General features: G+C 34.7%; 1 protein-coding gene across 4 annotated transcripts in view; it reads right to left on the bottom strand.

Annotated features, from left to right (window-relative positions):
- LIN28B (lin-28 RNA binding posttranscriptional regulator B) overlaps positions 1-26,098 on the bottom strand; it is a 109,271-nt gene that overhangs the window by 15,170 nt on the left and 68,003 nt on the right. The window lies entirely within an intron of this gene.

Genomic DNA, 26,098 nt, shown 5'->3' with positions numbered 1-26,098 from the left:
CATGGAAGGGGAGAGAAATCACTGGAGGCAATGGGGGCAAAGGGAACATTTTTCATATAAGGGCTCTTCTCAGGGATGGTTATAAGCCAGACATTTTTATATATTATTCCATTATGTTTAAAAGTACTTGGTAGATACTGTGGCAAATCAATGGAACAGTATATTATTTGTTGAGAGTTTCTACTTTGTACTATAACTTGAGAAAGAGCATAATAATGAATTCTAGGTCATAAGTTAAAACTTTATTTCAAATAGAAATGTTATCTCAAATGACAACATCCCAGACAGGTAATCTGTTCTGGCTAATGGAAAAGTTAAAAAAAGAGAGAGAGAGAGAAGATGTACTCAAACACAGATAACTTCATGCTTTCCAATTTCTTGGGAGTAAAACCAGTGTGTTATGAAATAGGAGCCAATCTCACATGAAGTGGGCACTCGGCCAGTGCTGCTTTCAGAACCTAAGACAACTAAGGAGGAGTGTCCAGTTCAAAAGTAACACACATACATATACGCAAGTAAACAAAAGCCACATGCATTTTTGCAGTTGTAGTGTTGTAACTATCCTAACTGCAGGTTTCAATCTATCCTTGTTGGAAGCAAGTTCAGTTTATCGACTATATTTGGTCTTACTGACCTTTAAGTTAAAGTTTTTTAAAAAGTTAGTACTAATACCAATTATTAAAGAAAGGGAAGACATTCAATGTTTAACTTATCTTGAAATGGATAAAATTGAGTGCTTGCTTAGATGGAAGAATCAGATGATAATATGCAGTCTGGAAATGTTTGTTCATTTATTACAGCAGCCTTGCCGAAAACGTAAAACCACCAGGGCTGCTTGCTTTTGTCACCAGACTATTTCAAATTCACCAGTGTCAGAGGTGTGACATCTGCTGTAAATAAGCATCAGCTCAGCCTGAAACAATACAATTCCACTAGAGCTTTGTGTCAACTCATGGTTTTTTTTCTTGCTCATCGCATGATTTCTTTTAGGCTTTGGTTCTGCAGCCAGCATTCTTTTTATCTATTAATATAACACTGTTTTGTAAGTCATTCTAAAGTTGTATCATTCTCCTATATATACATTGAAAATTTCTTTGCTATTCAGACATTTGACCAGAGCACAAGAAATTTTAAAAGAAGAATCTCATCATGATTACCTGATAAGTGAGGCAATAATTTGTTATCTAGAGAAGCAGATGTAAATGTCCAAACAATATGTGAAAGAATTTAAACACCATATTAAAAGTATCTTAGGTATACAAAATAAGGACTGCAAAATAGTGACTAGTGCACATTTTATCACATATACTTTTCCATTAAAACAAAGAAGGAAAAGAGAACATGAGGAATTCCAAAAGAAAGAAAGATGTATAGAATTCAAGAATCAATTTTGGTGGCATGACTGATGTACTGTACACAGAAGATTAGATAACAGCTTCAGATTTATACTGGTTGTTTGCAAGCCAGAGGCAAAAGGGTGCTAGATTAAACGATGTTACTCTAGTTTTAGCAAAGTAAATATCTTCTGGGTTACTAAAAACTTTGAAGTCATCTATGACTGAGTTACCTTTGATGCAACTAATGCTGGCGGAATCTGAGTTTTTATAAAGACAGAATGTTAAAACACCTTTCTATTGCTGTATGACTGACTTACTACTGAATTACTAGTACTTACTACTAATTACTGAATTATTTTTTGAGACAGGGTCTTGCTCTGTCACCCAGACTGGAGTGCAATGGCACTATCATAACTCACTATAGCCTGGAGCTCCTGGGCTCAAGCAATCCTCTCACCTCAGCCTCCCAAGTAGCTGGGACTACAGGTGTGCACCACCATGCCTTAATTAATTTTTTTATTTTTAGTAGAGGTGAGGTCTCACTATGTTGCCTAGGCTGGTCTCAAACTTCTAGGCTCAAGTGATCCACCTAACCTGAACTCCCAAAGTGCTGGGATTACAGGTGTGAGCCACCCCACCCCCAGCCCCCTGAATTATTACATTACTAAATTAGTAAGAAATATTCATAATATTTCCATTTTGACAATGTTTATATGAATAGCATTAAATATTTATAGAGGATCAGTGGTCTTAGAGCATAGCGCCTGGTATGATTTAACCAAAATGTATTCTCAGTAAAAATTCATGTGCAAGAGCCAAATGAAGACAGCCCCAAGCCATCTCCTGTCTCAACAGCTACATAGCAATCAGAAGGAGTTAAAACCATTTTGCTGAAGTCACCAAGGAAAGGCTTCTAATGATCAGTAAGTTTGATCTCCCATTCCATCACCAGCTACTGCTGAGGAAAATGATGAAGTATAAATGAGAAGTAAATGACCTCTGTCCATTTCTCCCTCTAGCCCAATTGGTCTTCCAGTGACAGACTATATACTGCCCTTTGCCAAGAAGCAGAAGTTGTTACTCAATTGTTCACTATGTATGTAAGTAAAAATTGAACAAGAAAAATTGCTACCATGTTCAGATAACCTCTGTAAACTGTGATACCATCTTCTTTTGTGTCTTATTTTTAAAATTAGGGCTCAAGATAAAGTCTTGTATGGTGTTCTTGGCCTCATGGCTACTTCCTTTCCTCCTCCTTGCTGACTGAGGGTGCCCTTCATGTCATAATAATGAATTCCTACTTGTCTTACTTTTTGGACCAAACAGTATTGTCATACCTTTTAGTAATATTTCAGAGTAGCAGGCACCCACTGAACTGTAACATAATTCTATGGCAGAAGCTTTATCTTCTGGGCAAAACTACCACACAGTTCAACTTCCTTTTATTTAATCAATTTTTTGTCAAGTCTTACCAAGCTTCAATTACCACTATAAGAATTTTTCAATAAAATAGTAATGGAAAAATTATAAGTCAACCACATGTGGATGTGCATCTTTGGAGACATAGCAAGTCTGAAACTTGAAGAGATGCTAAGGTTGAGGTCACAGACTTGGGAGACATCACTGAAAGAGCAGTCAGTAGCTAAAGCTAAGAAGTCACCTAGCAAAATGTGAAGAGAAATCTACTGTTTGACAACTTTCAGATGGAGGAATCAGTTAGGAGTTCTAAGAAGGAACAGTCAGAAAAGTAGTAGACAAGAAAAGAGATATTTTCCTAGTTAGTAAGAGGCCACAGATAGAACATAAAACAAATACAAAAGAATTAAGGAACTAAAATTAAACCATAGCGCCAGTATCAAACTTCCTCAAAGTCAGACAAGCATATCTTAGGAAACAGATCTTCCTAGGGAACTCATTTCCTCAGAAAAGCAGGCCTTTCCAAAGTCATGTACTATATATTCTTTTGAAAATCACGAGTCCAGTAGAAAAACAGACAATGGACGTGAACAGGCAATTTGCAGAAAAAGGAAGAAAAATAGCACAAATATTTTTAAAATACCCATAGGAGCAAAAGTACAAAGTTTAAAAAGCAACAACCATACATTAAAATTACATTACATATAACATAATTATATTACATACAAAAATATACATTACCTTCAAAGTAGCATATAAAATATTCTGAACAACTATATCACTGAAAAACAACTAAAATTGCTGGAAAAAATATTTCTGAAACATCTTTTGAACTACTTTGCTGATGGCACTGGAAAGTCAAGGATGCGCAGAAGCCAAAAACAAAGTGAAATCAGGAAACTAGGCAGCTAAGTGGAGCACTGAAATGGCCTCTCATTCTGGAGACATCTACTGAACAGTAGCAATAATCTGAAGCTTTCACCTTGTAAGTCGGATGATGAAGCAGAGGAGTTAGAAAACAAAGCCTAAGATCTAACAGGAGATCCTGTCCCCTCTGTGGGACAGGATCTGTGACCCCACCCTCCTAAATTATACTCAGATTGTAAAGATCAATGAAAAGTAGTTACCTCTGAACGGGCAAGAGAACTTTTCTGCTCCCAACTTTGTGGAGGGAGGAAGGGAAGACGTTCCCCCCTTGAGAACCGATATCACAAGCCAGATGCTATATGGTGTTACAGCTCACATGGGGCTACAACTCAAGCTAAGGATTTATTTTTAAACGGTTCCTAGTTGGTACAAGTACCTCTAGGCACATGATAAAATAAACACATACCCTCTCCTCAGAGAAAATGTACTTTCAAGTCAAAAGTCAAAAAAATTCCTGTAGACAAAGTTCAAGAAATAGGAATTTCTGGTTACAAAAATCACAAAAGACTAAATAAATAAATAAGGGACCATGAGCTACAGCCAGTAGAATTAGATCCAAAGTGTTCAGATATTGAATTTGCCAGATTCAGACTAAAATAATTATGTTTTGATATGTTTAAAGCAACACTTCTTAACTATTAGGCCAATATTTCCTTTGTATAATAAATGTTTTTGTAATAGCCCATTCTTTTTTTTGGAGACAGAATCTTGTTCTTTCACCAGGCTGGAGTGCAGTGGCACGATCTCAGATCACTGCAACCTCCATATCCTGGGTTCATGCAATTCTCCTGCCTCAGCCTCCCAAGTAGATGAGATTACAGGTGCGCACCACTGTGCCCAGCTAATTTTTTTGTTTTTAGTAGAGATGGGGTTTCACCACGTTGGCCAGGATGGTCTCAATCTCCTGACCTCATGATCCACCCACCTCGGCCTCCCAAAGTGCTGGGATTACAGGTATGAGCCACTGTGCCCAGCTGTAATGCCCCTATTCTTATACTGAAATAAATTTAAAGTAATATCTCTATATACATAAAACTTAAATTATCTATATTCCTTAACTGTAATATATAGAAAAAATTTATAGTAAAGTAATACATACTTCAATTTTAAAATGTAGTGGCAAAACTACACAAGAATACAATAAAATATCAATGCTTGTGCTTACCTATGATAAATAAATTGGCTTTAAGCCATTCCATACAGGTACAAGAAAATGAACGAAGAGGTACATGGGGATACTAAGACAAAAATTAGCATGAATAGATATATATACAGAAAGAGGAAGAAGGATCACCTTGATTGAAGCAGCGTAACATGTCAAAGCAAATTAAACAATCAACACTGCAAAAATGAGAAATACAACCTTCTTCGAATGAGCTACATGTTACTTATAAGTGTGGAAGCCAAATAATTTCCTATGTTGTCAGATGGCAGATGATAGTGATGATGTGTAGCAGAAAACATACCACATGTATTTTAATTCTACCTTATGCTAAGACATAAATTCAGTGTCACATATATAAAAAGACCTTAGAGACCAGATAGATCCTTTAATAGGTGATGGGGAATAGGTGATGGATTGGAAAACAAAAACTAATACAAGAGGTTATAAAGAAATTATCTCTGGAAATGGTACCGCAGTCAGGCTGTAAAACAACTTCCAACCCCAAAATAAATAATTCTACATGTAATTTTTACAACATAGATATTTTATCTTTGTATTACAAAAAAATTATGAATACTATATAAAGGTTCAGTGGGTTTCTGAATATGACAGACTTACTATTCTGTAGTCTACAGCTATAAAACTGGAAAAGATCTGTGAGGCAACTGTTTATTGTCAATGGACAGCGCAATCGGTAGTAAAAAAAAAAAAACATAATACTTGATGGAAGGGAAACACTCAAAGCAAGCCCAGATGTTTACCCTAGCTTTCTGTCTGGGTAAACTTTTGGGACTAAGCGGCAAGAAGACAATGAAACACAAGCATGGCAGTGATCTCAGTGAGCAATAAAGGCATATATTTCAGCTCAGAGTTTCTAAAGCAGTTGGAATTCATGGGACAAAATACTGGAGAGAAGAGATCTGTGCAAATCCTGTACCTCTGCCTCCTTATTCTTAATTAAGGGCCAGGTTGGATGTGCACAGGTTGAAACCCTTCAAAGCACAGCAGCAGGCTTTGTTGCTTGGCAGAGAGATAAGCAAAACTATCCAAGGCCACAAAATGCTGGAAGATACTGGAATTCTGGCCTAGCCAGAAGCAAAGAAACCACACTGGATTTTAAATCAAGAAACAGATCCATTTGAGATCCTAGTAAACTCATACCTCAGGAATAAGGATCATACTCTATGTACCCTAGAACTGCATCCTAGGACTAAGCAAAACACGAAAACAGATTTTGTTTTTATTCTACCATATTCTAGAATAAAAACAAAATTGGCAGAAGTAACAACTGTCTGCCAGAACAAAAGTCAACACCTTGTAGAGAAGACAAATGACCCAGACTCCCTAGAAACTGTCAGCCCAACATTCTACATACAATAAAAAAAAATTACTAGACACGAAAAGCAAGAAAAAGTGACCCATATTTAAGAAAAAAGGAGTCAAGATCTTAAAAAGACCCAATGGTTTGAAATAGCAGAAAATAACTCAAAATAGCCATCATAAATATGTTTAACAACTTAAAAGAAAAGATGGACATAATGAATGAACAAATGAGAAATCCTGGTAGGAAAAACAGAGGCTGGCCCCGTGGCTCATGCTTGTAATCCCAGCACCTTGGGAAGCCAACGTGAGAGGAATGCTTGAGCCCAGGAGTTCAAATCAGCCTGGGCAACATGGCAAAATCCCATCTCTACCAAAAAAAAAAAAAGCTGGGCATGGTGGTGTGCACATACTCAGGAAGCTGAGACGGGAGGACTGCTTAAACTTGGGAGCCACGATCACACTACCACACTCCAGCCTGAGCTGGAAGGAAGACCCTGTCTCTGAAGGAAGAAACGAGGGAAGGAAGAAAGACTATTAAAAAAATAACAACCAGGAATATTAGAACTGAAAACTACAATATCTAAAATGAAAAAATTCATGGATTAAGTTAACAGTAAATTAGAAACTGTAGAAGAAAAACTTGGTGAACCTAAAAAGCAAATTACAAAAGAAATAGCACAAACTGAATCACAAAAAAATAAAGAAATATGAATATAATAAATATAATAGGAATAAATAAATATGAAGATTTTTTGCTTATCTCTCTTCCAGGTAACAAAGCCTGCTGCTTTGCTTTGAAGGGCCTCACCCTGTACATGTGCAACCTAGCCCTTAATCAAGAATAAGGAGGGAGAGGTACAGGAGTTCTCCTTTGCACAGATCTCTTCTCTCCAATATCCTGTCCCATGAATTCCAACTACTTTAGAAACCCTGAGTTGAATTTTACAGTTCTAAATACAAATCTATTCATATTTTAGTTATTTTCTTTGTAAGATACTGTTACTCATTAGTGACATGAGGGACAATATGAAATAGTCTGATACATAGGTATATGTAATTAGAATTTCAGATGAAGAGAGAATGAAGCAGAAGAAAAACACCCGAAGAAACGATGGCCAAAAATTCCTCCTGTTTTATGAAAAACATTGTGGATCAGGCTGGGCGCAGTGGCTCAACGCTGTAATCCCGGCACTTTGGGAGGGCAAGGCAGGTGGATCACGAGGTCAAGAGATCGAGACCATCCTGGTCAACGTGGTGAAACCCCATCTCTACTAAAAATACAGAAATTAGCTGGGCATGGTGGCGCACGCCTGTAGTGCCAGCTACTCGGGAGGTTGAGGCAGGAGAATTGCTTGAACCCAGGAGGCAGAGGCTGCAGTGAGCCGAGATCGCGCCATTGCACTCCAGCCTGGGTAACAAGAGCAGAACTCCATCTCCAAAAAAAAAAAAAAAAGAAAGAAAAGAAAACATTGTGGATCAACAAATTCAAAAAGCTCAGAGAATCCAAAACATAATAAATACAAATAATCCCCCCAAACCCTACACTGGTGCATCATAATTAAGCTACTTAAAGCTCAAATTAAAAAGTGAAAAAAAAAGATACATTTTATACTATGAAACAAATAAATGAATAATATATAACATCATCTCAGAAATAATGAAGACCAGTTGACAATGGGGCATCTTAAAAATAGTTAAAAGAAAACATAAAATCTTTCAATCGAAAATTCCAAATCGATTAAAAATATCTTCTTTAAAATGAGGGCAAAATAAAGATATCTGAGTGAACTTTTGGCCAGCAGATTTCACAAGAAGCAATGCTTTAAAAAAAAAAAAAAAGGTTGGGTTTAAGAGAAATATAACCACATGGAAACTCAGACCTACAAAAAATAATAAATAAAACTAGAAATAAGAGATATGTACAGGAAATGCTATCTATTTAAAGCAAAAGTAGTAACACTGAATTGGTGGGACTTACAAATTATGTCAAAATATAAAAATATATGACATAATAGCACAGAGAATGACACCAGGGTGGTGGTTAATGGAATTAAATTTTGATAACAGTTACATTTTATAGCAAATGAAATAATATTAACCAAAAAGATGGCAGAGAACAAATACAAATAAAACCACATGAGAAAAATAGAAAACAGAGAGCCAAATGGCAGACCTGCATCTAGGCATATCAGTAATTACATTAAGTACAAATGGTGTCAACTCTCAATTAAAAGGCAAAGATAATCAGATTTGATTAAAACAACACACCCTAATTATATCTTGACTGCAGGAGACACATGTTAAATATGTCATAGCTAGGTTGAAATTAAAAGGAAACAAACAAAAAATAAGCCAGGTGTGGTACCTCATAAGTGTAATCCCAGCACTTTGGGAGGCCGACACAGGCGGATCACCTGAGATCAGGTGTTCCGAGACCAGCCTGGCCAACATGGTGAAACCCCCGTCTCTACTAAAAATACAAAAATTAGCTGGGTGTGGTGGCAGGTGCCTATAATCCCAGCTATTAGGTAGGTTGAGGCAGGTGGAGGTTGTAGTTAGCCGAGATTGTGCCATTGCACTCCAGCCTGGTCAATAAAAGCGAAACACCATCTCAAAACACAAACAGGCTGGGCGAGGTGGCTCACGCCTGTAATCTCAGCACTTTGTGGGCTGAGACGGGCGTATCACAAGGTCAAGAGATCAAGACCATCCTGGCCAACATGGTGAAACCCCGTCTCTTCTAAAAACATAAAAATTAGCTGGGCATGGTGGAACATGCATGTAGTCCTAGCTACTCAGGAGGATGAGGCAGGAGAACTGCTTGAACCTGGGAGGCAGGGGTTGCAGTGAGCTGAGATTGTGCCACTGCACTCCAGCTTGGCGACAGAGCAAGACTCCGTCTCAAAAAAAAAAAGAAAAAAGAAAAAAAAATATATATATATATATATACAAACACACACCATATGATCAACCACAAAAAAGTTGGTCTGGCTAGATCAGTATCAGACAAAGGATACTTCAAAGTAATAGATATTACAAGAGAAGTGGAACATTTCATAAACATAAAGTGTCAATTCATCAGGAAGATATAATATTCCCAATATGAATATGCACTAATCTGCTGTTAATATGGTTTCAAAGCATATGAAGCAAACACTGATAGAACACAAAGAAGAAATAGAGAAACCTACAATCACAGTTAAAATTTAACATTCCTTTCCAGCAACAAGTTTATGTGTGCGCATGCACGTGGACACACACCCCCACCCCATAAAAATATAGATTCGTATTACACTATCAACCACCATTATCTAATCAGCACTGTAGAACCATGCACTCAATATCTGCTTAATATCCATTACTTTCAAGTGCACATGAACCACCATCTAGGATAGAATATATCTCAGGACAAAAAAAGTCAGTAAATTTCACAAAGTGGAAATCTTACAGAATACATTTTTCTAACCATAACAGAATTGTTAGAAATAAATAAGACACATAGAAATTCTAAAATATTTTAATCATACAATGTACTTTTAAATACACTTATATTAAAGAAGAAATCACAAGGAAAATAAAAATGAAAACAAAATTAATTAAAATTTGTGAAATGCATCTAAAGCAATGCTTAGAGGGAAATTTAAAACTTTCTCTGTTTATGATAGAAAAGAAGGTTTAAATATCAATGGTCTAAGGTTTTTACCTAAAGAAGCTAGAAAAAGAGAAAAATAAACCAAAAGTAAATGAATTAAGTAATTAAGAGCAGAAACCAAGGAAATAGAAAACAATAGAAAAAAAATTAACAAAGCCAAAAATTGGCTTGAAAGGATTAGTAAAAATCAATAAACACCTAGTTAGAATGATGAAGAAACCATCAAGACAGAAGAAATCAACTCCCATTATCAGCAATGAAAAAGAGAATATTGGCATATATCTTGTCATCATTAAGTAGATATAAAGGAATAGATAAACAGTTTTATACCAAAAGCATTCCACAGCTTATGGAAAAAGGACTCATTCCTTAAAGAAACAAAACATAAGAGAACTGACAAGAATAAAGAAAAATTCAGAATTGCCACTGATGATAGTTAATTTTATATGTCATATGACATTGGTTATGTGTAACCAAATTTTGGTCAAACAGTAGTCTAGATATTTCTGTGGAGAAAATTTAGATGTGACTAGTATCTGAATCAATAGACTTTGAGTAAACCAGAAGACTCTACATAATGTGAGACTCTTCCAATTAGCTGAAAGCCTTAAGAGAAAAAAAGTGAAGTTCTTTGAGAAAAAATATTCTGTCTCCAGACTGTCTTTGGCCTTGAGCTCAAAGATCAATTCTTCCTTGGGTCTCTAGCCTGCTGTCCTGCCACGCAGATTTCAAACCACCAAGCCCTTCTAACAGTGTGAATCAATTCCTCAAAAGTGTGTCAGTCTCTGTCTACCACTTGCCCTGCCTCCCCTACTGCATTTACTGGTTCTGTGTCCCCACAGAGACCTAATACACCCTCTGTCTATTAAAGAAATTAAATTTGTAATTAAATTTTTTTTATATAAAGAAAGCTTTGGCCAGGCACAGTGACTCATATGATCCGAGCACTTTGGAAGGCCAAGGCGGGCGGATTACTTGAGGTCAGGAGTTCAAGAACTCAACTCAGTCTGGCCAACATGGTGAAACACTGTCTCTATTAAAAATCAAAATTTAGCCAGGTGTGGTGCTGAGAACCTGTAATCCCAGCTACTCAGGAGGCTGAGGCAGGAGAATTACTTGAACCTGGGAGGCAGGGGCTACAGCAAGCCAAAATCATGTCACTGCACTCCAGCCTGGACGACAGAGTGAAACTCTGTCTCAAAAAAAGACAAAGCTTCAAGCTCATCCATTCCTATGGCTTTAAATAACTATCAGTATCTTAATGACTCCCAAATTTATATCTCTAGCCTCTGTACCAACGTTGAATTTCAGAAAGAATAACACAAATGCCTTTGACATCCCTGCTCTAGCAGCTGAAGCTTAGTATGTCCAAAACAGTACTCTTGATTCTTTAACCCTGTTTTTCCCCATCCCTATCTCAGTAAGTTGCACCTTTACCGACATTACATCATCATAAATTGCACTATCCCTCCAGCTCACACCAGAATTCAATAATGTCCTAATTCCTCTCTTTCCCTCACACTCCATATGCAATCTATCAGCAAATCTTGTTGCCTCATTCAAAATATGTCCAGAATCTGACAACTTCTGTCCATATCCACAGCCATGTCCATGGTAAACATGGCATCATCATCATCTCTCATCTTTCTGCATTATTTTAAAAGCCTCCAAGCTGATCTCTCTGGCCTTTATTCTTGTCTTGCCTAGCTTCCAAACAGCAGCCACAGTGACCTTTGCTAGAAAAGCTATAGGTCATGTTGTACCCTTTTTCAAAGCCCTTCAATAGCTATCAATCTGCTATAGTTTGAATGTGTTCCCCAAAGTTGGTGTGGTGGAAACTTGATCTTCAATGCAGCAGTATTGGAAGACAGTTATTTTAATTTCTATATTTTTGTAATACCTTTTAATTCCTCGAAAGTAAATCTCCCTTTATTACTGTTGTAAAATGTTATTATAGCTATTTTCATTTTTTTTTAAAAGATGAACCTCAAAATCACTTTCTTCCCATCATTATCAACTCTCCTTGGTATTTTGATAGGAATTCAAATTATTTTACTCATGAAATGCTTGTGATACAGGAATCACAGTTTGTAAATCCAAAGTATAGTACTATAAATAGAAATTTCAATTCCCACAATGAAGATATAAATCCAGCTGATAAGCCACTACTTTATATTGACCTAATTTATTTTCATGATCTAAAAATTGAATTAATACCATCATTAGAAATTACTATTTTAAGAATATTTTCATTTCAATAGTTTTAGGGGTACAAGTGGCTTTTGGTTACATGAATGAATTGTATATTAGTGAAGCCTGGCTTTTAGTGTACCTGTTGCCCAAATAGTGTATGTAATACCCAGTAGAAACTACTACAATGGTAACATTTTAAAACTGTGTTTATAGTCATTTGAATTTTTGGATCAAGTGCAGTGGCTCGCACACATAATCTCAGCTATTGGGAAGCTGAGGTGGAAGGATTACTTGAACCCAGGGGTTCGAGACCAGCCCAGGCAATATAGTGAAACTCTGCCTCTTAAAAAAACAAATTGCATATGACATTTATAGCTACAGGTATATGTGCTATGAATAATCTAACAGTTAAACTGTTAGCAGCAGTAATAGAAGCAGCAGATAAATAATACATCATAGATTGAGAAAAATTTCAGGAATACTTGAAGGTGCTGTTTGTTTATTTTATGTATATCTTATGTAGGTAAGCCTGTCTAAACCCTGAGTATTCCTAAATTCATTCACTTTATTTATTTAATAATAATAATAACTATTATTTAATTTAATATGGAATACTTCATGAATTTATATATCTTTTTTTTTTTCTTTTTTGAGATGGAGTCTGGCTCTTGTCGCCCAAACTGGAGTGCAGTGGCATGATCTCAGCTCACTGCAACCTCTGCCTCCCAGGTTCAAGACAGTCACATCTGAGAAGTCAGTCAATATTCTAGAAGAACTCAATTAATGTTCAAAAAGAATGATCTTACAACAGAAAGCAAGACAATAGGTGAAAATGCTGAGAAAAGACATGAAACTTTAAAGACCAATTTAGGAGCACTAATAGCTGTGTAACCAGATTTCCAGGAGAAAAGGAAAAAAGTAAAGAAGAAACATGTTAACAAATAAAAGAAGAAAAATTCTAAACACATGAAGAAATCAATATTTAGTACAGGTGACACTGTTTTTGTAGCAAGGCCTTCCAATGAAGAAAGTAGTTTTTTTTTTTTGAGACGGAGTTTCACTCTTGTTACCCAGGCTGGAGTGCAATGGCGCGATCTCGGCTCACCGCAACCTCCGCCTCCTGGGTTCAGGCAATTCTCCTGCCTCAGCCTCCTGAAGTATATTAACTTAGAATATAGTATAAGTTCACTGTCTTCTTGAAAACCAGTAATAGTATACAGACTGGCTACTCTGTAATCCAGTGCTGTTTTACGTGTATCAGTTATTTTTGCCTACCCTACTCCCACCATTCAGTGTCTCTACTCATAATGGCACTTTTTCTTCTGGAGTACCCTCTTTCCCCTACTTTTAATCCTTGTGGTTTAAATGGGGGTGGGAGTTCACCTGACTTCCCAATATCAAGTGGGCAAATGATTCATGTATAGCAAATCAGAGTATCACAAAAGAAATAACAGGCTAGATCAATAAACTTAATTCTGAACTTTTGTTAGAATTGCTGGGAGTTCTAGGATTCCCAGCAGTAAGATTAGGCACTCAAATCCACATTATCTGAACTAAAACTAATTCCTGGAATTATGAACTATGTGATTCAACAAATTTCTCCCCATATCACCCTCCCACACCAAGCCAAGGGATCTCAAACTTAGAGTATATCAAAATTACTCAGAGGTTTCGTTGGAAAAAAGAAGGAAAAAAACTGCAATAGCTGAGCTTAACACCCCAGGTTAGGTCTAGGGTGAGGCCTTGGACTGTGCATTTTGAACAAGATTCCATGTGATGCTAATGCTAGTACAAAAATGACAGTGAGAACAACTACCTAAAGCCACAATGAGTTCATTTGTGTAAACTGCACCTGAAAGATTTAATGACCAATATGCCTCCAGTCAGATGATAAACAACAACCCTTTAACAGCACTGGATTTCAGAGGAGCCAGCACAGTGAAAATCAAAACCAAATATAAAATTATCTAGAAAATAATAAAAAAATAACTAGAACTTCATACTGAAACCTAGCAAAACAATTAAGTTTTCCCTAAAATAATATTTATGGTCTGAAATCCTTATTACCTATAAAAATGAAGACTGAAGATAAATAAGCATCAACTTGTGAAAATAGAATATAACAAAACTAACAAAGAAGGCATTATACAAGTGAGAACTAAAAGAAACAAAATACAGGCAAAATTGTAGATAAAATAAAAGGTAATTATTTGAAAAGGTAAACTCATGAGATGCCTAAATGGGAAAAAAAGAAAATAAAAACATAAAATATTAGAAATTATTAAAATCCAATTGCAGGCCAGGTGTGGTGGCTCATTATCTGTAATCCCAGTACCCTGAGAGGCTGAGGCGGGAAGATTGCTTGAGCCCAGGAGTTCAAAAACAGCCTGGGTGACATGGTGAAACCCTGTTTCTACTAAAAAAAAAAAATTAGTAGGATGTGGTGGTATGCGCCTGTAATCCAATCTGATTAGGAGACTGAGGTGGGAGAATCACCTGACCCCAGGAGGTTGAGGCTGCAGTGAGCCGAGATTGCACCACTGTGCTCCAGCCTAGGCAACCAGAGTGAGACCTTGCCTCAAAAATAAATAAATTAATTAAATTAAATTGAATTGCATACGTGGAGGAAATTTAAAGAATAAGAAAATCTTATTTCAATTTTTGGCAGCAAATTAGAAAATCTAATGGAAGTAAATAATTTTTTTAGTAAAATATACCAAATACAATTTAAAAGGAAACAGAAAACCCTAACAGATATGAGAAAGTTCTGGGTAATTTTTTCAACTACAAAATGTGAAGGGCTTTGATGTTTACAGCTTAGTTCTGTTACCTTTCAAAGTTGTGAGCTCTAAATTATTTTGTACATGCACACTTATCAGTAAGAATATTTTCTGAACACCCACTCCATTAAATGTAAATACATACAAATATACATATATGCATTATATATACAAATACATGTATATATGTATATTTTTGTATATTTATATACCAGGCATATACTAGTATACATTATAAAACATAGAAATAGAAAGCACAAAGTAAATAAATATAAACAAGTTGTAATGTTTTTCCCAGGAAAGGAGCAATCTATTTTATTATTTCAGAGGGGACTACTACTTAAATTGTTATTATGTTAAACTATACAGCAACACAGAGACAGAAAACTCACTAATTCACCAGGCTAGAAGAATCTTAATAAACAATAAATAAAACTCTTCAAGGAAAGTACACAAGAAGTCCTAGTTCATGTATGACTGATAAATATTATGAAACTGAATAAGCACATAATGACTAAAAAGGGTCCCACTCCCCCAAAGAAATGTTAAGAATGCTTTAACTTCATAAAATCTATAGATGTAACTCACTTTATCAATATACTAAAGTAGAAAATTACATAATTATGTCAATTGATGATGAAAACACTTTTGATACAATAATCTAGCAGCCATCCACAGTAAAAACTGAGTAAAAGAGAAGAAAAAGCAAGCAATTTAAACATGATTATTTGCTAAAAAAACAACAGCAAACATCACACTAAATTTGAAATATTAAAGCCATTTTAATTAAATTGGAAGATAGGATGCTTGCTGTCATCAGCATCATTTAATACTGCTTAAGGAAGTTTGAGTGTATTCCTAAGAGAAAAGGAAGAAAAGAAAAGAAAAAACAATAAGTACAACTTCTGGAGAAGAGACAAAACTTTCCCCTAAATCCACAGCTTTTCTCTACAGTAGGCAAGAACCAGTTAAATTTATTCACAATAGCATCAAAAACTCCAATACTTAAAAATAAATATCATAAGGTGTGAAATCTATCATATATAAATACGCCACTGAAGGACTCAAAATAACTTGAACAAATGGTTAAATATGGTTTGTATACTCTTGTAATCCCATTCTCTTCTCTGCCTCTTAAGAGTAAGTACTATCATAAATTTAATTTAGGGTTTATCATGTTTTCATATTTTTGCCACACATGTAAGTATCCATAGATAATACATAATATCAGTTGACAGTTTTAAAAATTAATATAGATGGAGTAATATTTCATACACTATGTGCAACTTACATTTTTATTCAACATTATAGTGGGGTTTTTAAAAAAGGAGTTATCCTTGAGATGTATCTCTGATATGTTCACTTTAACTGCCATATCATCCTAAGAATATGCTATAATTCAAAAATTCTCATTTACAGATATTTAGGTTGCTTCTAGTTTTTTGTTATTACAAACAATACTCTAAGTAACATTTTTGTATAATTATCTTTGTGTGAAAATGACCATGACCCACACTGAGAAAACATTTTGAATCCTGAGTCAGTACTCACAAATACACACACAACTCAAAAGTTTATGAAACAAGTTACTCTTACTATACGCAATGTACTCTGATGATTTTGACTCTATTTCATTTTTAAAAATTAATAATACTGGTCATAAACCATCAAATAGATCTCAAAGCCACCAGAGAGTCCCAATCCACAGTTTGGAAAACACTGCCATGAGTAATCTATCCAGAACTGGAGTAAAAAGATATAAACAACCTTCCTCCAGATATTGCCAAACTGCTCTATGAAGTGGTTCTGTCATGAATCCCATCAGTATTGTGGAACATTCTTCACAATGCTTAGTATTGTCAGATTTTGAAATTTCTGCTAGTTCAACATGAGTGAAATGATGTCTCATTTACATTAGTAATGCCACACATTTTTTCAGTGAATACTTACTTTTCTTTATGAATTATTGTTTATTCATTTCTGTCAGGTTTTCATTTTTTTTCCTTTTTGATTTGTAGTGCTTTATATATTTTGGATATTAATTATCAATTACTTGCATTGCAAGTATCTTTTCCCACTCTATCTAACTTTGTTAATATTATTGGTGCTGGATTGTTTAATGTCAGTTTGGCTATAGCTAGCATCTGTACTTCAGAGAATCTCCTCCTCTGGATATTTCTGAGTTAAGAGTCAACCCAAAGATAAACCTGTACAAGATTTGGAAGTGAAGAAGTCATTACTCTTGGACCTGGCCAGACTCGGTAGTGGACACAGGCCTGCCCCACAAGTCCCAGCTGTTCTCGCTCTGGTGCTCAGCCCGTCTTTCCAATTGTTGACTCTGCCAACCAACAGCAGCCTGCCACTGGTCCACTCAGAGGCAGCAGTTTCGATAGGCCTCTCCAGGTACTCTCTCTTCCAGTTCTCTTTTCATAGTCAGATGTTCCCGGCTTTTTGGAATTCCCTGAAAGCTCTGATTTGTACCCCCAGCCCAGTGCTTCTAAAGACTGGTTAATGATTATTTCTCTAATCCACTAACTCTTCCATTCCCCTGCAACTCCCACATTTGTATACGGTCTAAATTCTTAATTTCTACAGACAATTTGAGTGGTTTAATCTGTCTAACTGAAACCTTTGCCTGAAGTTTACATTTTAGAGCAGTCGATATTATTAATCTTATCCCTTATGGTTTGTGCTTTTTGTATCTTCTTTTTAAAAGATCTTTCCCAAACCTAAAATTACAGGAATGTTCTCCTGTATTTCCATCTAATATAGTTGTAAAGTTTTGCCTTATACTTTTATGTCTTTAAAAATGGCATAAGGTAAAGGTCAAATCTTATTCTTTCTCTACAGGTGGAATATTTTCCCAGGACCATTTATATACATATAAAATAAATTTAATATAAATAAGGTAATCCTATTACTCCAACAAAAAGAAACATCTCTTTATGAGAAGAGTTCAAGTTGCAGCTGTCGGCCAGGCATGGTAGCTCACGTCTGTAATCCCAGCACTTTGAGAGGCCAAAGCAGGCAGAACACTTGAGGTCAGGAGTTTGAGACCAGCCTGGGCAACATGGCAAAACCCAGTCTCTAAAAAAAATACAAAAATTAGCTGGGTGTGGTGGTGAAAATGTGTATTCCCAGCTACTTGGGAGGCTGAGGTGGGAGGATCACCTAAGCTTGGGAGGTGAAGGTTGCAGTGAGCCAAGACTGTACTACTGCACTCCAGCCTGGGTGACCAAGAGAGACCCTGAAAAAAGAAAGGAAAGGAGAGGAGGGGAGGGGAAGGGAGAGGAGAGGAGGGGAAAAGGGAAAAGGAAAAAAGGAAAGGAAAGATGTAGCTCTTAATGTTATTTTAACCAAATTTCAAAAATTAAAATTCCAATGTGAATTTGGAAGAATGTTTACATAAGCTCTTCAAATTTATCAGAACAGACTTTGACTTGCATATCCTTATTATGTATAATTTTAAAAGTCTAGCTGGAGACTGCTGAAAACTTTGATTCCCCTAGATTGTTACTTGGGTTTGGGATACAGAACTAGTATTTCAGTGGAAGGATTCAGCGGTGAAAATAAGAAAGTTTTCTGTTTATCAGTTATCATCTTGATCAGCTCTTATTTTGTTCACACAGGAACAGATTGGATGCCATAGTTGGAAAATATAAATCATGATGATTTATGTTTAAATTTAAGAAATTTAAGCATAATTTAAAAAATGCAAAGTGACATTAAAATTTACAAGTGATACTCTAAACAATGTCATAATGTTCATTTAAACATCCGCATACTTAATATTAGGGGCTAAATTAATTTTCTTTTTAGAAAGAATATCAAATTTCTAAAATACTATCCAATTATCACAATACCTTTGTACTGAAATCATACAATAAATATCTGATCTAATTTCACCAAGGCCACAGTTAAAGGAAGGCAAAGCTAAGTTACTTCTTAAATCCATAATTTCTACTTGAACTATTATTAGAATTACTTCTGGCACTTTTTTCCTGCAGGCATTATTTTACTATTTATTATGCTTAGACTAAAACAGCAATCAGAAAATCAACCTAAAATTCTGATTTGCCACTTGGCTTCTGACCATTCCAATAAGGCATATTGGGAGACCTATGCAGTGCCAAATGAAGCTCAGCTCCACACAATGTCTGGCAGAGGGTGATGAGAATGGCACATTGTCTGCCCTGTCTGAACAGAGGTCACAGCAGGGAGAGCATCTGCTAAGATAATGTGAATCAAGGAAACAACTATAATTGCCTCATTAAGAGATCCCTGGCCAAATAATCACAAGAAGAAAGGACTTGGATAACCACCCTAAAATTAGGCTATAATAACGAAACTTGGGATAGAATTAAAAATACAGAAGAATTAAGAAGACTTTGGTATTCTACTGGTTATACTAATTTCCTTAGTCACCATATGGATGATTGAAAATCTGGATGCAATAGTTCAGTTATTCAAGTCAAGCCTTTGCCAGCCATTAGTAGGAAGTACAAGATGCAAATTCACAGCTGTCCAGGATATAAACAAATGTAAAATAAAGGGCTGTGGGGAATTTCTTATAGAGACCAAAATGTAGATACTAAGAAGGATATCTACTGATCTATAGTTCAGAATTACAATGAAAAACATAAAATTAAAAGGCCTAAGGAACATTTTAAAGGAGAAAGACAAAATTTAAAAGAGCAGTCTCAAAAGGCAGGAGAAAAATGAACACATTGTCTCTGCCTAATCAATTTACCTTCTTTTACTTTCTACCTCCACTTTTTAAAACTATTTTTTTTCCCAAAAGTCAACATTGGATAATTACAACTAAATCTTCAGTCACTTCATATTACTGTATGTATATATTTTATGCAATAGTGTTAATAAATTAAATACTTCATAGTAAAAGCTCAAGTAAATATTTTACCAATGTAAATTTAAATTAAGTATGCGAACACACACAAGACTAAAATGTACTGATACTGTGACAAACTATTTTTACATTTCCTAATATTTTGAGGGTAAGCTATATGAACTTAATTTGTATTATGCAGTTAAAATTTATTATTATAGTAATTGGCAGTAAATTATAATTATTAAACTTTTCTGATTCCAACAAACACAATAAAATTAGCTTGTTATAACCATAAGCCAGGTTTAAAATAAGCAAACTATTTGATGACTTTGATGTTTTGCACCCAAAATGTGCTGGCTAATTTTTCCATTCCATTTACCATTCCGGTCTTTAAACTGCCTTAATCTCCTGCCCTCAGATGTTGACCTTGTAAGAATAGGGGTCATAGGTCAGAATAGACAGACCTCAAAGGATCTGGACTATCAATTCATGCCTGAAAGATTTCTCTGGCACAATAGGAACCTACTAAACAGCAAATTCCTAAATCTAATCACACAAGTATCATGGGGAAACAGTTATTTATTGGAATTTGTTGATCTACATTTTCAAACATCTCTATCATCTAAAAATTATCTTTATTTTTATTTTGGGAAAAGAATCTGGGATATAATACACATAAAAACAAAATCATTGACAGAATCTTTAAGGTAAACCAGATATTCTTTACTAAAATGACACCATAAACCTAAACACGGGTTTTTGTTTTGTTTTGTTTTCAGGAACGCTATGGAGATTTCAAAAATATAGTACGAGATTTCCCAAGCATAAAGTACCTGGGAAAATGTCAAATTATATACAGAATAATGAGTGGAATAGGTTATACTGCTGTAGAGGTGGATGACAATGGGGCAGAATTACCACTGGTTAGTTTTCGGCTTACTTGCTTTAAAACTGAATGAGGGCAATAAATATTTTTCTGTTTAATAAACAGATGTGAATTTAGTCACCTCAATAAGGAAGCCTAACTTGATTTTCTTAACCCCAAAAATAATACTTTCTTGCAAATTTAAAGAATTTGAGGCCACAAAATTATGGCCCTGCAAAAACAGGTTTACTATCACATACCTTCACTTTCTTTTTAAAAAAAGCCAGTTAACTCATGTGAGCTAAGAATAAACCAGACATCATAGTTGGTTTCTGTTTCCATTCACTTTGGTCTTTCTGATCTTAAATGATGAACACACCATGATATACCATTTTAATACTGACTACAAGGAATGTTAAATTTCATAATCAATTTTTAAATCTAAATAAAGACCACCTTAAAAATGACAAATTAACAAATTCTTCTAATGTGATCAAACTAAAGAAATTCCCCATGCTTCCAAGCCAAAAGTAGTAACATCAAACATCTTTTTTTTTACTAGTCTATTAGCCTTCTTTCTAAACAAAATATATTACCACTTTAACTCATGTAGAAAATCAAAAAGCTTACTCATACTAATGTAGTTATAAAAACTAAATATTGAACAAAATGAAATAAAGGCAGTAGAATATTTGTATTATTTTCTAAGTTATTTTTAAAAACTCAAGTCAACACTGCCTTATTATGAATAACCCTTCTTGGAATATGTGGTTGGGTCAAAAGATGTAGAAGGTTAAGAAGAAAAAGACAGTTACTACTCTAAATTAAAAAAGGAGGTAAGAAGAGAAACCATAAACAGTTAAAAAGTACAAAGCTATATGTATATACCTAACATATACACTACATATCCATGCACTTCGTGTTCTTTAAAATAATATGCATTTTTATTCACCAACTATTAAGGAGTAAAAACACTTAAACTATACATAAAAAAGATTTCCAGACCAGTTATTTCAGTCTAAATCCTTTTTACATATTTAACATATTTGTTAATATAAACTAAAATTATATTATATATTAAATTCTGTACTACAGGCTGACATGATTATTTCATATAAATAATAGAAATCAACAGTGGCAAAGAAAATAATTCTACCATCCTCACCCATAATTTCATTATGTTAGAAGTCACTCACTTATTTTTCCTTATAATAAATTGCATTTTTAAAGAGAACAAAAGGTCCCAAGTATAGGCTAGTTTTATAGAAGAAATGTAACATTCCTTAATTTTTTTATTAACAATCTTCACTTTACTTTAAAGAGAGCTGTATAGTCATTAAATCTCTTTACTCTCAAAGAAAAACTAAATAGAAAAATAAATCTAAAATTATTTCATTTGAAATGTTAAGAAAACTTTCCAAATGTGGAGGATTTAAAATAAAACATAATTATTTACTACCTGTTGAGTAACTAGTCAGTACTAAATGGACATTAAATTAAGCAAAATTTTAAGAGAGAATAAAATAATCCCATTTTCTTTTATAAACAGTCTACCAATAATTAAAGTGGAATCTTCAAAATCATTTTACATTTTTTTCCACAGGGATTAATTCTTCACAAAATATGGTTCTATCTTACTTACAAATATTAGAATTGAACAGGTAAGTTCTCAAGTGGCTGCCAGGGTTATCAGTGGGGGAGGTAACCATTAAAGATGGAGTTTTTTTAAAGTAATAAACTGTTCTGAATCTGGATTATGGTACTGACTACAGGAATATATATGCGTGTTAAAATTCATCTAACTGAACACAAAAAGAAAAAAGTCAATTTTACTATATGACAATTTAATATTATGTATATATTTATATACAGAAACATATCACTGCTTACTTCCTAATTTAATATAAATTAACTGGAATTCTAGCTTTCTGGTACATCAGCAAACCAAATCAATTATTTAATATCATTATTTAAAATATTTTGTAGGCTATAAGGTCAGTATGAGAGTATCTTATAGCCTACTAAGAAAGTACTCAAAAATGATGAGGACCCATCAAAAGGACACAGAAAGCAGCCTAAAGGGGCTCCTACTGGTCAAATATGGAAAATGTGAGCCATAAAATAAAGGTGGTTATAGATTGTAACTTTCAGAAAAAAAGCAGAAATCCATGGTTCAGACTAATATAATAAATAAATGAAAATTTAAAAGTTTGAAGGTGAATGGGATATTTAAATAGTCTTAAAATATCCCCCCACAAAATGCTGATTACAAGAAGAAAAAGAAGCCACTTCAAACATACAAGGTAGGCACATATGTTTGTTGGCCATAACATTTTCCCTATCTTTTTGTATTCTAAAAATTTTCATAATAAAAAGTCAAAAATAAATGAAATAAAAGAGTATAACAGAAATTAATCCTTCAAATTCAAAGGGGAGAAAAAACAGCATAAAAAAGAGAAATCTCACCTTTCCTACCTTCGTATCTATCTACCACCTGCATCTGTGCCCATAAGTCATGCCTTTTCTCCAGGTTTGTAAGAATGAATCTTCTGTACTCACATGACCAGTTATCCCAGTTGTGCTTTAAATCTCAATCGTGTCATCCACTCAAGGAAATCACTCCAGTAATTTTTCTCTTTCCTGCATGTTTAATCTTTCCTTTCTACCAGACCATCACTGTGAACATGTAAACATGCTATAATTTCTTCCGTTTAGCTACTGCTTTGTTTCTCTCCTCCCATTATAGAAACACTTCTCAAAAAATTGTCTATATTTGGTGTCTCCGCTTCCTCTCTTTTCATTCTGTGTTGAACACAACCCAAGAAGGCTTTCACCCCCACCAGTCCATTGAGCCTGTTCTTGTCAACCTCAGACCTCAGTAATGACTTCCGTGTTGCTAAGTGGTCAAATTTCAGTGGTTATCTTACTTGATCATTTCACAATCAGCACCATTTAACAAACCTGATACCTATTCTTGAAATACTTTCTTGCCCTGACTTCTGGGACAATATTCTGTCTTGATTTCCCACCTTCTTGCCCTTTGCTGTTCCTCCCTTTTATTGACTCTTAAATGCTAGAAAGCCCCAGGGCTTAGTCCTCTTCTTGCCTATGTACACTCACTGTGATGGAGCTCTTATTTCCTCTTGTGGCTGTAAATATCATCTTTTTGCTACATGTTTGCCAAATTTTTAACTCCAGCGCTGGAACTCCATATAGTGCATCCATCTGCCTAATACATATCTTCACTTGGATACACATTATGTATCTCTAATAAAATGTCTGAAACCATACTTTTGATTTCCTGTCCTTCTGTAGGTTTCCCCATCTTGATAAATGAATGGTCCCTTCATCTTTCCTGTTCTACAGGCCAAAAAAGTCTGGAGTCACCCTGGACTCTTCTCCTCTGATAGTTCACACTTAATCAGTCCATCAGTAAATTCTATGGTCTCTTCCTTCAAAATACATCAGAATTTCTGTTCACCACGTGTACTGCTACTACCCTTGTCCAAACTCCCCTGTCTCTTTTCTGTATTATTGGAACTGCCTCTTTAGCGGTCATTCAGCTTCTATCCTTGCCTCTCCACATTGTGTTGTCATCACAGCTGCCAGAATAATACTTTGAGTAAATCAGATCATGTTATTTTTCAACATAAAAAAATCAGATCATGTTATTTTTCAACCAGTGACTTCCTATCTTCTCAAGAATCAAAGTCCTTACAATGGTTGACAAGATCCAATATGAAAAACTGTCCTGCTATCTTACTCTTCAAATTTCAACCTCCATTATTTTCCGTCTTATACTGATTCTAACACAGAACTGAAATGTAAAACATGCTAGAACTACATTTTTAAAGATTTTATCTAAAAGACATGGAAAAAAAAGGCTGTTTTATTTTATTTTACTTTGCTTTACTTGTATGTAATTTAAGTAAGTATGCAGGCATTATCTCTATGAGAGCAGAATAACTAAGTGTATCACTAAACTTCCATACATATTCTTGGACTTTCTTTTGTACAAAATAAACTCCTGAAAACGTCAATGAAAATGGAATTTATTGTCTCCCTGGATGGCTTTTCAAACCAATAGGAAAATACGGAATAGGCAACAGAGATAACTGGTTACCAGTTTGGAGAGAAAAGAAAAGCTAGATTTTTACAGTCCTTTCTTCAAAATCAAGTTCGATTACAAAGAGAAGAGATATTTAAATGTAAAATATAAATTAACAAATAATATTAAAAATGTAAATGAATACAGTATGTTTTTAATTCTGTAGCTTGGAAAATGAGAGAACAATCAAACATCAAGGAGAGAGACACACACTTGTCTGTACAAAAATTCAGAACTTCAAAATACTATTTTTAAAAACTACTATCATAAAAGCTAAAATATATTTTACAAGCTAAAAAAAGTCTTATTTTTTATTTGAGACAAAAGATTCATATCCTAAATATGTCAAGAGAACTTATAAATCAGTAATAACAAATGAACATCTCAATAGAAAATGGTGAATGGACAAGAAATGTACAATTCTTGGAAGAAAAAAATAAAAATATATAAAAGATATTCAACCTCCAAAGCACTCAAATAATGCGAAAAACAAACAGTGGGCTGCATCTCTAACCTATGTAACTGAAAAAGATTTAAAAAAACACCAATATTCAATGAACTGTCTCACTTTCGGAGGTATTATATACTGGCCCGCTAATCATTTCTGGAGAGTAGTTTAAAAATACATACAGAAATTTTTAAAATACCTATTTTTTTTGATCCAGACTGTTCACTATTAAGTATTTACCGGAATGATATAATCAGACAACTTTTCAAAAAATGTACATATAAGAATTCCCACAGTGGTGTTATTAATCAAATCAAAATACAAGAGATAGCCTAAATATCCATTAACATACTATTCTTTAAATTATATTTTAGTACATTCACATAGTGAAAATTAATGAAGTGATAACAGCTGACATGAAATATTCTATAATATGGTATCAAGTAAAACAATTATAAGTTTTAAAATACCATATATATTATGATTCCCACCTCTAATTAGGATTTCAAGTGACTTTTTCCTCTTTATGGATTTTTATATTATTTGGACTTTGTATATGTGAGCTGTCTTTTAAAAACATCCAAACAATAAGTACATTTTCATTTGAAAAAAGTGTGAGGTATTGGCAAATTCTGGCTATAAAAAGAGGCAGCTACAGCCAGGTGCAGTGGCTCACGCCTGTAATCCCAGCACTTTGGGAGGCTGAAGTGGGCAGATCACGTAGTCAAGAGATCGAGACCATCCTGGTCAACATGGTGAAACCACGTCTCTATTAAAAATGCAAAAATTAGCTGGCATAGTGGCAGGCACCTGTAGTCCCAGCTGCTCAGGAGGCTAAGGCAGGAGAATCGCTTGAACCTGGGAGGCGGAGGTCGCAGTAAGCTGCACCACTGTACTCCAGCCTGGTGACAGAGCAAGACTCCATCTCAAAAAAAAAAAAAAAAAAGGCACCTCTGTCTGTTGGGAACTTCAACTCCTCAACTGTGGTCTCAGAACAGTCTGATGGAAAGGTGGTCAAGGAACTATTTAGTGCTT

The sequence above is a fragment of the Callithrix jacchus genome, chromosome 4, assembly GCF_049354715.1.
Source record: "Callithrix jacchus isolate 240 chromosome 4, calJac240_pri, whole genome shotgun sequence".
NCBI lineage: Eukaryota > Metazoa > Chordata > Mammalia > Primates > Cebidae > Callithrix > Callithrix jacchus.
This window is presented reverse-complemented; position numbering and strand designations above follow the sequence as displayed.